This window comes from Papilio machaon, chromosome 9 (genome assembly GCF_912999745.1).
Source record: "Papilio machaon chromosome 9, ilPapMach1.1, whole genome shotgun sequence".
In the NCBI taxonomy this organism is placed as follows: Eukaryota; Metazoa; Arthropoda; class Insecta; order Lepidoptera; family Papilionidae; genus Papilio; species Papilio machaon.
The window spans coordinates 8,421,417-8,434,416 of record NC_059994.1 but is presented as its reverse complement, the minus strand read 5'-3'; the positions used below and the strand labels follow the sequence as shown (position 1 = coordinate 8,434,416).

Sequence of the window (13,000 nt, the reverse complement as noted above, 5' to 3'; positions counted from 1 at the left end):
TACATTTGTTTCACATTTGAATACTTAAAGTTGACATTTATGAGAAATATTTTTTTTTTACATTTCCCAAACGAGAGTGTACCTATTAATACTGAGACAAAATCCTAAATAATATAGGGTGTCCGATCTTTCTACCCAAATGTTCGGCCAAACTGATCTGTCCGGTTAGTAGATTTGGCGACCTAGCAACCTTAGCGGTGTGGTAGGGGGAGGATAGATTCTGTCGCAGATCGAGTGAGACAATACGACAGCCTTGACTGAGGTCGAATGCGCCTGAATAATGTAATAATGTTTTCGTGATATGTTAGCCACATTACGTAATGTTTGGGTTGTGATACTAGATCACTAGTTTTATATTTTCTGAAGATTAACTAATTAAGTTTTAACAGACCCCATGATGCTCTACTTCTAAGTACACTAGGAGCAGCTTTTTGAACCGATGATAAGGTAATGTTGCCAAAAAAATTGACAGATTTAAAACTGCATAGGTTTTATTCAATTTATATTCTTCTACGAATTAACATTGCATATACTTATTAGTGTGACTTTCATAAATTATCATCATATCTTACTAATATTATAAATGCGAATGTATGGATGGATGTTTGTGAGAAGGTATTGCCAGAACGGAGGTATGAATCTCGCCGAAATTCGGCATAGATGTAGAACATTGCCTGGTAGAACACATAGACTACTTATAAGTTTTTATTTTAATTCCGGGCGGCCGGAGTCGCGGGTAACAGCTTTATAAATACCTTGGCCACTGATTCACCGTTGATTCAATGCACTTGTAAATCATACGGCGCTACCTTCCATCGGAAATAGGCATTGCTTCATTACAGCTCATTACCATGTGATGACGTCACGACGTGCGACAGAGGGCCCGGGGGAGGCTGTGACGTCACGCACGTACCACTTCGTATCCTTTACGCCTTCCTGCGCAGGACATTATTATTTATATACGCCTCTCGCACGCCTCCTGAATTCAGACGAGATTATAATGTGGAGATGCCGACACGGGTTTTTAAGGACTTGTCCATAATATGCTTACTTAACGTGGTGCTTTTTAATTTTCAGTTTTAGTTATTCTTTGTTACATAATCTAAATGTGGAAATGAGATTTGTCTGTACGGCTTACTTAAAAAAATTGTAACATTACAACTATACTGTAAGTATGCTATGCAGTTGTTTTTAAATAAAATACATTAAGCGTAAAATGCAATATATATTTTTTAAATTAATATCCAAAATATACGCACGTGTATTGTTTAATCAAAAAGCTTAGTTGCTATACATTTGACAATTGACAAAATCCGGTATAATAGTAAAGCATGGTCACCCTGTCACCCCGCGCATTGGATGCGTCAGTCCAGTTTCCTGTTTACTCCTGCGCTAATTATGTAAATTGTTGCCTGATGTATTTTTAGATTTGGATGGGTGGGCGCTCGAGCGATACAATCGCCCAATTGCAACTAATTAACATATGCCATTATTCAATAAACAGCTCGTATTTTCCTCATTGCCTCTCATTGATTTTGTTTGTAATTTTTTTGGTCTAACTTCCGCACTCAAAGTCTTAAATGAAGATTAACTAATAAAAATACACTAAGGGATTAACCAAACAATAAACGACTGTGGCAATAATTAAAGGGATGCTTGAACTTAGTGAGTGTATGAACATTAATGGTAATCTTATTTGCTGTATAATTTAAAATTATATAAAAAACATCACTTACTCAGATGTACGGATGCTGTTTTTACCTCTCGAAAATATATTTGGCATAAATTTTTTCTCATGACATTTACGATTAAACGATGATCAAATTTCATTTAATATTGACCGGAACAGGCCATCAAAGTTCAGCGTAGAATTTATTTAAAGCGATCACTCGCTCTCTGAGTACCCACGACTCTTGAACTTGGTCACGGTAAAATTTCAATTAAATCTAATTAGAACCAATTAAGTGAAACTAAATATCTCCATTCGTATAGATCAATCTACAAATGCCTACACTATGCGCACATCTGTTTTCTTGCACTCGAATTGCATTGTTAAGGAGCGTTTACATTACATTTGATTCGCACAGTTGCCATATCCATCCATAAAGTTGCAAAAATTTGACTGAATATCATCAGCTCACTATCGGTCACCACTGAGGAGTTCGGAGTCTACCCTAAGAGAGGGGTGACTAGGCCATAGGCAACCACCCTAGCCGAGTGCGGGTTGGTTGACTTCACACATATCTTTGAATTTTTTCGCATATATGTGCAGGTTGCATTACGATTTTTTCCTTCACCGTAAAAACGTCGAATAAATGTAGTTATGTTAATCAAAAATAAAAAACACATAGGTACATGGCGGGATTGAATCCAGGACCTGCAGATTACAAGTTGTGCTTAACTTCTGAGCCACCAACGCTCACTTGACTGGATACTTGAGGTATCTGAAATTAACGGTGATAATTGAATAAGGAGACTTTTCTACTTTGACGTAAATACGACTATACTATTTGAATCGCATATCAATTATGACGATGAATAATGTAGTCACTGCATCAGCAAGTGTATAGGGTCCTTTAGGTATTGCGCGGGATCGCACGCTAATTTGTGGTGCGCGAGATCGTCGCCCGGTTGCATCACCGACCTTCTCATCCTATCATTTGTACGCATTGCACATACACGTAATGTATCTTATGCACTTTTGAATATCATAGTACCTACTACTAAAATAATAGACAATTCCTATAAATTTTTAAAGCTTTTTAAAGATAATGCTGTTGAAACTGAAGGCGTGCATTGTACTGGGTGATGATGTCATTGACAGAGGTTGTTGAACTCCATTAATTGTCACAGAGCAGTTCCAATGAATCGAGTCAATTCCACTGATTTTATTTACTATATTACCTTATCTAAGAAATACATATAAACACGTACTAATACGACTGGGCTAAATCGTGAATATGCCACCAGGAGCTTATATCTATATATATAAAAGAAAGTTGTGTTAGTTACACCATTTATAACTCAAGAACGGCTGAATCGATTTGACTGAAAATTGGTGGGCAGGTAGCTTAGAACCAGGAAAGGGACATAGGATAATTTTTACCCCGTTTTCTACTTTTTTTTTTATTCCGCGCGGACGGAGTCGCGGGTAAAAGCTAGTGTCTAATAAAATCGTGGTTAGCGTTTCACAATCTCTGAATAAGTTGTAACTTTGCCACTTTGCAATTTGCAAGTTTATTTATTAGTTAGTTATCAAGCACTTTACTTAGACATTGTGATAGATAGAAGCTCTTACTTAACATATGAACGATATTTGAAACCCTCCCTGGCCTTATCCCACTGACGTGGAGTCGGCGCGGGATGTTTTATTTAAACTTTTGGTTTAAGTTTGAAACCATTATAATATATAAATAAAAACTTAAATTGAGACCCTCTTTCTTTTTGTTAATGATTCAAAATATACTTACTTGATATTTTTTTTTATTTGTGGTATTTTTTATATTAATCTTATAAATTTTACAGTCATGATCTTTATGATTTATCCCAAAAGGCCTCCCCCTGTATAAATTAAGCTAATGGTGTATTCGACTATAGCAGCCTCCCCAGCGCCCTCTCTCGGCAGTATGTTTTAATTTAATGGAGATTGTTTCGTGACATTGCGAATATAGAGAGGTCATCTCAAAGACAAGAGCTTGCATTAGTAAACACAGGGGAATCTGTAATTGTATAATAACTGCCCATTTTTATTATATTCTTATTTATTAAGTTTGGAATTATAAGGGAATTAATAATACAAACTCATGACCAATAGTTACTCGTAATAACCGAGTTGAAGATAGATCAATTTCTACCAATTCCTGATAATTTTTACTTTATAAATGATCTTCATAATTCTGTCTTAGTGTAGAAGTGAGTAGTAGTATTATTAAATGTTTAAAAAAATATAAAAGTCTTAAATACAACTTAAGTGTAAGTTATAGCTTATTTGAACTTAGTACTTTCTTATTATTTACTGCTGCATCAATATCTCCCCTGTAAATCTTCCAACGAGTATTGGATGCGAGGGCTTTTTTCAATTACTTACGCATTCAAAAACGTCCGTAAAAGCGCTTTATGTGGTGCGGCCGCACCGATAGGGTACAAATGTACCGAATTTGTTTTAAGTCGGTTTTACTCAAATTATACTTTCAACAGTCGTAGTAAAGTTTGTCGTATTGTCTGTTAAAACTAAACATTTGTTTATCAGAGAAGGAAAAGGATTTTACGGAATAAAAAAAGCCTTACATCTTACTAATATGCAAATGTTTAGATGGATGGATGTTTGTTTGAAGGTATCTCCGGAAAGGCTGAACGGATCTTGATGAAATTTGGCACAGATGTAGAACATAGTATGGAAGAACACATAGACTACTTATTACATTTTGTTTAATTCCACGCGGATGGAGTCGCGGGCGATAGCTAGTATACACTAAGGAAAGAATATAATCCAAAAAGAATTGCACGCTTCACATATTTTTCATTTAAAACAACTGATAATGCTGTAAAGCTTTACCAGTTAGATTCTATAATGCCAGTTTGAGTTATCTGTGATGTAGGTCAGTGTTCCGTCCCACTCTAGCACGCTGCAGAAAAGGGGAGGTGCAGTGCGGGAGGGGGGGGGGAGACGTTTATTGAACCTCTGCATTGCATAGGCGAATGTATCAGTTTAATACGTTGCTAAATATTGTTGTGTTTGTTTTGTGTGGCAATTGACATCTGATTAATTGGTACGTTGTGCCAAACTAAATATAAAAAAATATTTTTCTTATTTGTTCTAATCGTTGGTTTCTGAGATCAAAATAAATGTCATAAAACATCTTGTTATCTCTATTTTTTATAGAGGGATTTTGGTCTAAGATATCAAGGATATTCCAACGCCTTATATGTTCTTAACTTTATGCCAACAATATGTTGTAACTTAGTTGTTTCAACAGTTGCCGTATATGTATGACCTACACGTAATGTGTCCCAGCCGGCGCCTGGAACTTTCCCGTCCCGAGCTCGAGGGAACTAGGGTCATAATGAATTATTTATGTTACTGTATTGCAATTTGTTGAAACACTATTAAATGAATATAACTGTACTTACCATGTGATACAATCAGATTTTACAAAGAGGTGAGGTTAAATTTTTTGATGCATATTGTGGAAGGTCAGAGTACTGTAGATATATATGTCCAAAGGTTAAGAAAAAATTGGTCCGGGGGAATTTATTTATTTATTCTTAACATACTACCAAACAGCTTTTCAAACTTTATTGTTTAAATACCACATATCAAATATTAAAGCTTTCTTTATTTCCAACGCATTATAAAGATATTAAAACGTTACATCAAACCAAAATATTCGTACAAGCAAAAAAGATGTCTAACAAGTTAACACATATGACATGATGCACAACTGTCGAGTCACGAGCCGGTGAGAGGCCACAGACGTATGTATGCGGACGATCTCAGCTAAATATAGTGTCTACGTCGCCTATTTATATATTACTCACGACCTAGGTCTACTAGACTCAAGATTCGGACTAATAAAAATATTTTACGCGCGCGCAATATCTGGTTCGATCCGGTTTTTGTGGCCTCACCTTAATGTTGCCGATGTCCGATATTTATACGATATATTTTATGAACGTATGTATAATATTTCGATTTTGTATTTTCATTAATTTATTATTATTTAATTTTTTATAAAAGAATTGAGTTATTTTTATTAATTAATTGATACAGAATTAAATTATTATTAGTTTTTATAAATTAGTACATTATTGTATTGTTTTTATGTGGAAGGTAAAAATTAAATAAATACAAATTTAATTTGTTCTTATTTAAAATTAATCGGTTTTCTCTTAACATGTTTGTAAACAAAGCATAATTAATAAGATTTATAATATTTATTAATTAATTTTAATTAGTTGTGTTTGACTTATGCAAAGGTTAACAAAATATTCGATTTATAAATAAATACCTGTCGCCCGCGACTCCTACTGCGCGGAATTAATTTAAAAAAAAAACTTAATTAGTAGCTTATGTGTTCTTCCAGACTATGTAATGTTCTTCATCTATGCCAAAGACTCGAGATCCGTTGAGCCGTTCTAGAGATATCTTCAAACAAACTTCCATCCATCTATTTTCATTTATAATATTAGTAAAATAATAATAGTGATTATTTAGATACAAGAAGTTAAATCAGGATATGTAAATGACATAGTTTGAAGACAAGGAAGAAATTTAGTAATGATATTGACAGACAGAGACAATTTTAACTGTTTTATATCGGAGTTGGATATATATACAATTTAAATTATTTAATCTATACAAGAATCGAGATCCAAACGGAATAACTGAAACGCAATATATCCCCTGAATTAAAATCTTTCAAATATCAAAATACTTTCGGGACCCCAACTCCGCCCCTATTGGTGGATTTACCCACATTTCTTCGTTATCGGGGGCTGTTACCCTTGAATTTTATCAACCCCCGAGCCTTCCCCAGCCCGAGGGTCGAGGTTGTACGTGGTACGTGTTCAATCATTTAGTTAAAAAAATATAATGATCGGCTCGCATTGTCCGCTCATATTGGGAACACTCGAAGTTTGATTGATGTAATGGCTGTCGATGAAAGATAGACTTACTGTTAACTGGAAATATGAAAAAAAAAAAGATTTTTTTACAGAAGTCTCTTTAAAGCTGTGATTACTCGTTTATAAAATACAATATTGATTGTCTTTGGTCTATATAAAGGCGTTTCAACATAAACAATTGTACAATCATTTTAAGAAAAAAAAAAGTTATAAACAAAGTAATTTGTATTTAGTTCGCTGGAGGCTTTTAATTACTAAAGCGTTAATAACGAAGCTGAGAATAGGAAGCGTTATAAGTACTTCGTTTGTTAGATAGCCTATCTGATAATAACCATTCGTTAATTAATGAGGTAATTACCTCGATTGCTTGTTAATAATTACTTTTAAGTGGCCTAGTGTCTTGATTATTTTTAATCTGGTAACAGTAAAATTAAAGTGGGTTCTCACTCGCATCTGCTTTCAAATGAAAATAGATTTTTAACTTCTTTTGACGTTTATTTTTATAATTTCTTTTTCTGGGAAGTGGTTTAATATAAGTAACGCTAACGAATTAAAAAATTAATACTGTCCTAATAAGTGGTAGAAGTAGTAAAAGTTACTCTGAGTTACGTTAAATTTGTTTGCACGGAGTGGTTAAGTGGTAGAACTTGCGTCGTTGGCAATTCGTAGGTAAGGTAGAAGCTCTCCAGATTATTTTCGTTGAGTTCACTTTATAACTTTTTAATTAATTCTGTTTATGACATTCCGTCTATAAAAATCACTGGGAAAAATACGGACTATTCTTATAACTTTAAAAACGAACAAAATATTTTTTTATAAAAAATAAATAATTCTGTTTTTAAATTTGACAAATAACACATTTATTTTACTTCATATAATAAAAATAATGGGAATTGAAATTAAAATACAATTTTTTGTTGCTGAATTGATTTGTTAGAGACCGATTTTAAAATTAAAAACCTAAATGATAAATTGACCGGCGGCCATTAAGCACGGTGACACAGTGCACACTTAGGCGGGAAACGGACGTATCAGGTGAGACGTGTGAGAGTGATGCATAGCTGTTTACACGTGCTTGCGAGAGAGAGGTCGGAGGGGCAACCTTGACCTGCGCACTGGGATCTTGCAGCGCCATGCGGTGCAGTGGCGCGATCGAGAAGTAAAGTTTAAGCGCGAAAATTATTAAAATGGTTACCGGTTAGAAAGCTTATTTAATGTTTAGTTTTTTATATTTATAATACTATTCAACATCCGCAATAACCAAAACAGTTTTTAGGTGCAATTATTTAAGAAATGGACTTAGAAAGAGAAGAAAGGATAACCTCCAATTATGTCTGTTTTCTCTAACGACTTAATTAATTACGCGTGCTAAATTTTCGTGTCTTGTTTTATAAATTTTATAAGTCATAATGATGAAAATAGTAAATCAAAAATTGAAATTACGATTATGTTCACTCTGAAATCAAAGGTCTGTTGTGATTATCATCTCATTTCCGTAAAATTTCGTTGAACATCAGCATTTCTCGTTACCGGACGACATAAACTAATTCGTTGGAGGGACAAAGGCCAACAAATTGGACTAAATCTAAACAAAGGCTGCAAATCGAAGGGTCGGACGATATTAGGGGAGAAATTCCGAACAATTTCCTCGCTTTATAAATTTATAAGCAGAACTTGATTCAATGTATCGAAAAATGGAAATTAAAAAAAAGTTCTTTTTACTTTATCTATGGAAATGTAAACGTCTAAAGTGATAAGTGTTAAAGCGACAGCAAAAAAATGTCCATGAAAATTTTATAATTACTTTTTTGAATAAAAATGATCTTTCTATTCGGATAATCTTTTACAAATCATGTCATAAGCACAAAGGGTAAAAATTACACAGGTTCAAAATGGTAACTTGAACAGAAATGAACTTTGGTACGCCATTTTAATGTTCAAAATAGCTTAGGGTTGCTTAGGGACATACTACGATAAATCTTTGTTATGCTCGTTTCTATGTAAAATGTGTTTGGTACAAATTATTGTTGAAGATTTTATTTTTTATTTGTACAACGTGACTACAAATTAATCAAATTAAAATTGATAATTCTCATATCAATGCTAAATTTATTTTCTGCTATTCTAAATATAATCTAAAAGCTTTAATTCTAAGTACAAGTTTAATTATAATGAAACATTCTCAAAACTTGACGAAGTCGTGTTAAAGTTATGTGAAGCTGATGTATAACTTATAATCGCTCCGACAAACTTCAACATTTCATAACCGACATAACAAGCCTATAAGAGCTGTTCATATTCACGAATGAACGATTGAACGAGTCGGCACGAATTCACGTTTGAACGAGTGAATGAGCCGACGGTGTAGCACTTTAATAGAAAACATATTTTCAGGGGTTGAAAACATTTTTTTTTTACAATCAAACCGGTTTTGCGCAAAACTCTTTTATTTTACTATATTTAATTTGTATTCAGAGCAATAAAGTACGCATTATTTATGTTATTGGTCAAATTATAATTAGAAGTTAGAATTTACAAGAATTGACAATAATTAGAAAACTATAAGACCAACGTTTTTATTCTTTTTTTTACCTTCATTGTTTAATTCAATATAGACTAGCGTAACCCCTCCCAATGTGTTATCACCCTTACTCATTAATGAATCGAAACGCCGAAACAGTTTATAGGCTTCGATTCTAATCACTTCATTGATCAGAGGTTGTACGGCTGAAGTTTAAGTTGTAAAGGTTGCGCATTGCTCACACCAACTTTGCGCGACGACAACTTTTCAGTAAGCGTTGTTTAACAATGTATTGGGAATTGTAATTTGAAGTCGACGGAAATAAGACTAGTAAAGTGTGGTGTTTTTTTTTGAATACAACAAAACATCTTACTAATATTATAAATGTGAATGTTTGGATGGATGGATGGATGTTTGTTTGAAGGTATCTCCGAAACGGCACAACGGATCTTCACGAAATTTGGCACAGATGTAGAACATAGTCTGGAAGAACACATAAACTATTTATTACGTTTTAACTCCGCGCGGACGGTGTCGCGGACGACAGCTAGTTAAAATATAAAGGAAGAAAAGTTTTATTTAACTAATATACTTAAAGAAATGTTCACAAAAATGTTGTTGACTGTCTTGTTTATAATTAAATTCATTATTGATTTTCACTGCACGAACATTCATACAATATCAGGCTGTAATTGAAGCTTTTACAGTGAGATATCAATAAGTAAATTGTAAAAGTTTTTACAGTGGAAACGCACATTAATATCAATACAAATCTATAACAAGACGAAGTCTACGTTTAATATTCACATCAGTTCACTACAGGAACTATTGGAATATTCATAACCTAACTTTACCTCGACCCGACAGCGTTCAACTTGATACACTGCCCAGATATAAAATTCACAAAGGTAATGTTTTCAATAGAACCATGTTAGATTGGTAACTAAAGGTATGAAATGATATGCTAAGATAAACTGTTTAGATAATTAATACGTCGCCAACTTTCAATAAGTTTAATTTTGGAATTTGAATAAATAATTTTACTTTGTAAACTAAATTTGAAAAACAGTGTATATATTTAGAAGAGGCTAATGCTGAACGGCACAATGACTTGTCGTCGAAATTCCAGAACAAAAGTTAAAAAGGTATATATATTTCTCAAAGGTCTGCAACACCAGAAGTTCCTCTGGTATTGCGGATATCCACGGGCGTTGGTAACCAAATTTTTCATGACCCTTTGCTCTCTTGTAGCAACTACTTCTTGTATAAAAAAAACAAGTTGTAATTTATTCGTATCATAGAGAAATATACTAGGAAGTATTGTCTATCGGGAGTGGCGCTAACCCTAGGGGTGTTCGTTGCGGCACGTGCCGGAAGTACGCATTGTGGCGGAGTTATGAACGTCCTGTGTATACAGCTAGTGCTGTAGACAAGTGTCAAGAGATCCGTAACTGTTATTTGTTATTCTTGTTTAATTAAGTACAATCTGATATTTGTAAGCTTTTAGCAATCCTAATGATTTAAAGTTTTTTTAATTCCGCGCGAACGGCTCGCGGGCAATAGCTAGTATGAAAATAAGCCTCAAGTTGTAGGGATTGCAAAATGACGTTTTATATGAGAAATAGTAGCGGGTTACATATTTAGAATTTAATTAACAGAGAAAAGTATTCCTCTATTATTTCGTGATTGTGCCAGAGACTTCTTGATAAGAACGAAAGCTACTAAGTTAGTTAATCCAATAATGCTAACTGTTCGTATGTTCTGTATGAATTAATGACGGATATATTTATATAACTTGAAATTGAAACAACATTAAGTTAAAAAGTAATTGAAACACTGCATAGCTTCAATAACTTGACCCTAATACGTACCAAAGAAAATGTTGATTACACCTGCATATCCTTTACAAGTTGTAATCAACATTTTCTATATTATTCTATTTGTCGTCAACCTTGTACTAATACAAGTTTCACTGGTTTAGATCAATAGTTAACAGAATAACAAATTGTATTCTGAGTATTTCAACTGATGAAGTTATCCATTTCAAGGAATAATAAATACCTTAACCTTAAACTATAAAACGATATAAATCAATTTACAGCGGATAATAACGTTATTGTAATAAGTTTTATATCATTAATTTCGAGATATTATATATACATATCCTATATCCATAACTTACCTTTCCTGCCTCACTCTCTCTCTCTCTCAATGTGGAAAACATTCCTCGGTCAACCAAAAAAAGGTAAGTTGCTATTACTCTTGTAACGCTGCAAAAAGCTTGACTGCATATAAATGTGAGTATTTTAATTATCTCTAATCTTAACATGAAATGAGTAATTAATTTAAGAATAAAGGGTAAGTTTTTAAATATCTAAATGTAGTTCATTACAGTTTAAATGGCATAGTTTTTTTATTTAATAAAACTTTAAGGTGGGCAATGACACTATACTCGTAGTACAAACACAGAAATGAGGTCTAAAACCTGCTTTTAAAATACCAAGACACTGATGCAGATGGTAATTAAAAAACGTTTTGTGAAGCGAATGTACAGTCATGTTCGTTCGCGGTATTCTAGTTATATAATAATTTCCCTGCTCCTTGCAATGGACTTAAACTACCAGTGCTAGTAAATAGGTTGTTATCGATGTTTTTAATAAAATTACCTGTACTTCATACTAATGTATAGTGTTTAATACGTAATTGTTACAACATTTGTCGGCCATTATCATTTGAAGGCGTACAAAACGTAAAAATTGAATTACAGATACCGCCAGCAAACTCTACTGTACATGTCGTACTTTGTATAGTGTGCAGTGTTAAACAATGTTAGTAATAATTAACTTAATAACATTAACAATTGATATTGGAATGTACAGGTGCAAGTACAAACTTAAACAACAAGGTGATGGTGAACTTTTAATCATTTCGAAGCTTTTCTGTTTTTGTAATTTTGTGTAACCGAGCGCATACTTTGTCTTGATATAAAAAAGTTTTAGTATACAAGATGCAGTGTTACTAGGCTGAAAAATATGTCAAATGATTTTTTTTTAAATTAACTACATATGTAAATTTTTTTGATCATATTAGACCATAATATATTTAAGATAACAAAGGTTTGTTTTAAGAAATTAATGGCTTAATATTTATTCGCAAAATAGGTGAACAAAAAGGTTCTATGTTTTCGATGTATTTTTATGAGCGAATTTTGTCTAACGTATCGGAGTGGCGGCAATTGGGTCCGTCTGATTTGTACTTGCCTATCCCAAATTTATAAATTCACAGAAAATTTCTTTTGATTCAATTTTCCGCATTTATTGTCAAAGAGATTTTCGTTATATGTTCGGTATTTCCGGAAGGAATGTGTCTGATGTTGGAACGATTTTTCTATAACTCGCTGTGTTGTATTGTACAAGTTGTATGGATTCGTACTTGAGATGTTACATATAACTGCGTAATGAATTTGAGGCATCATTTTCAGTATGTCTTCGTATAAAAAGAATTTCTTTCGTATACCATGTACACGTTTGATCAAAAAGCTGCTTTTTCTACAAGGGGTAAAGAAGACTATATAGTGCATAGGACTTTATTTTTATAAAACGGTAACAAAGACAGTCGTTAATCTTTAAAAATTAGAAGATGAAAGTCAATTATAGAGACATCACTTTATTCGTATTTTGCCTCCATATTACATGTTAAACGTTTATGTACGATTTACCTAGCAGATTTGTTTGCTAGGTTAGTCGTTCCATTTGATACGTAGTCCGCGATCCTATTTTGCTTTTGTCAGGAGAGTAATGAGACGCGGGCATGTTTCGGCCCTGCGCCCTACGCCTGAGGCCCAGGGCCCTGGGT

At 33.4% G+C, this 13,000-nt stretch overlaps 1 protein-coding gene across 1 annotated transcript in view; it reads left to right on the top strand.

Annotated features, from left to right (window-relative positions):
• Positions 1 to 13,000, top strand: part of LOC106719410 (protogenin) — a 69,328-nt gene that overhangs the window by 39,005 nt on the left and 17,323 nt on the right. The window lies entirely within an intron of this gene.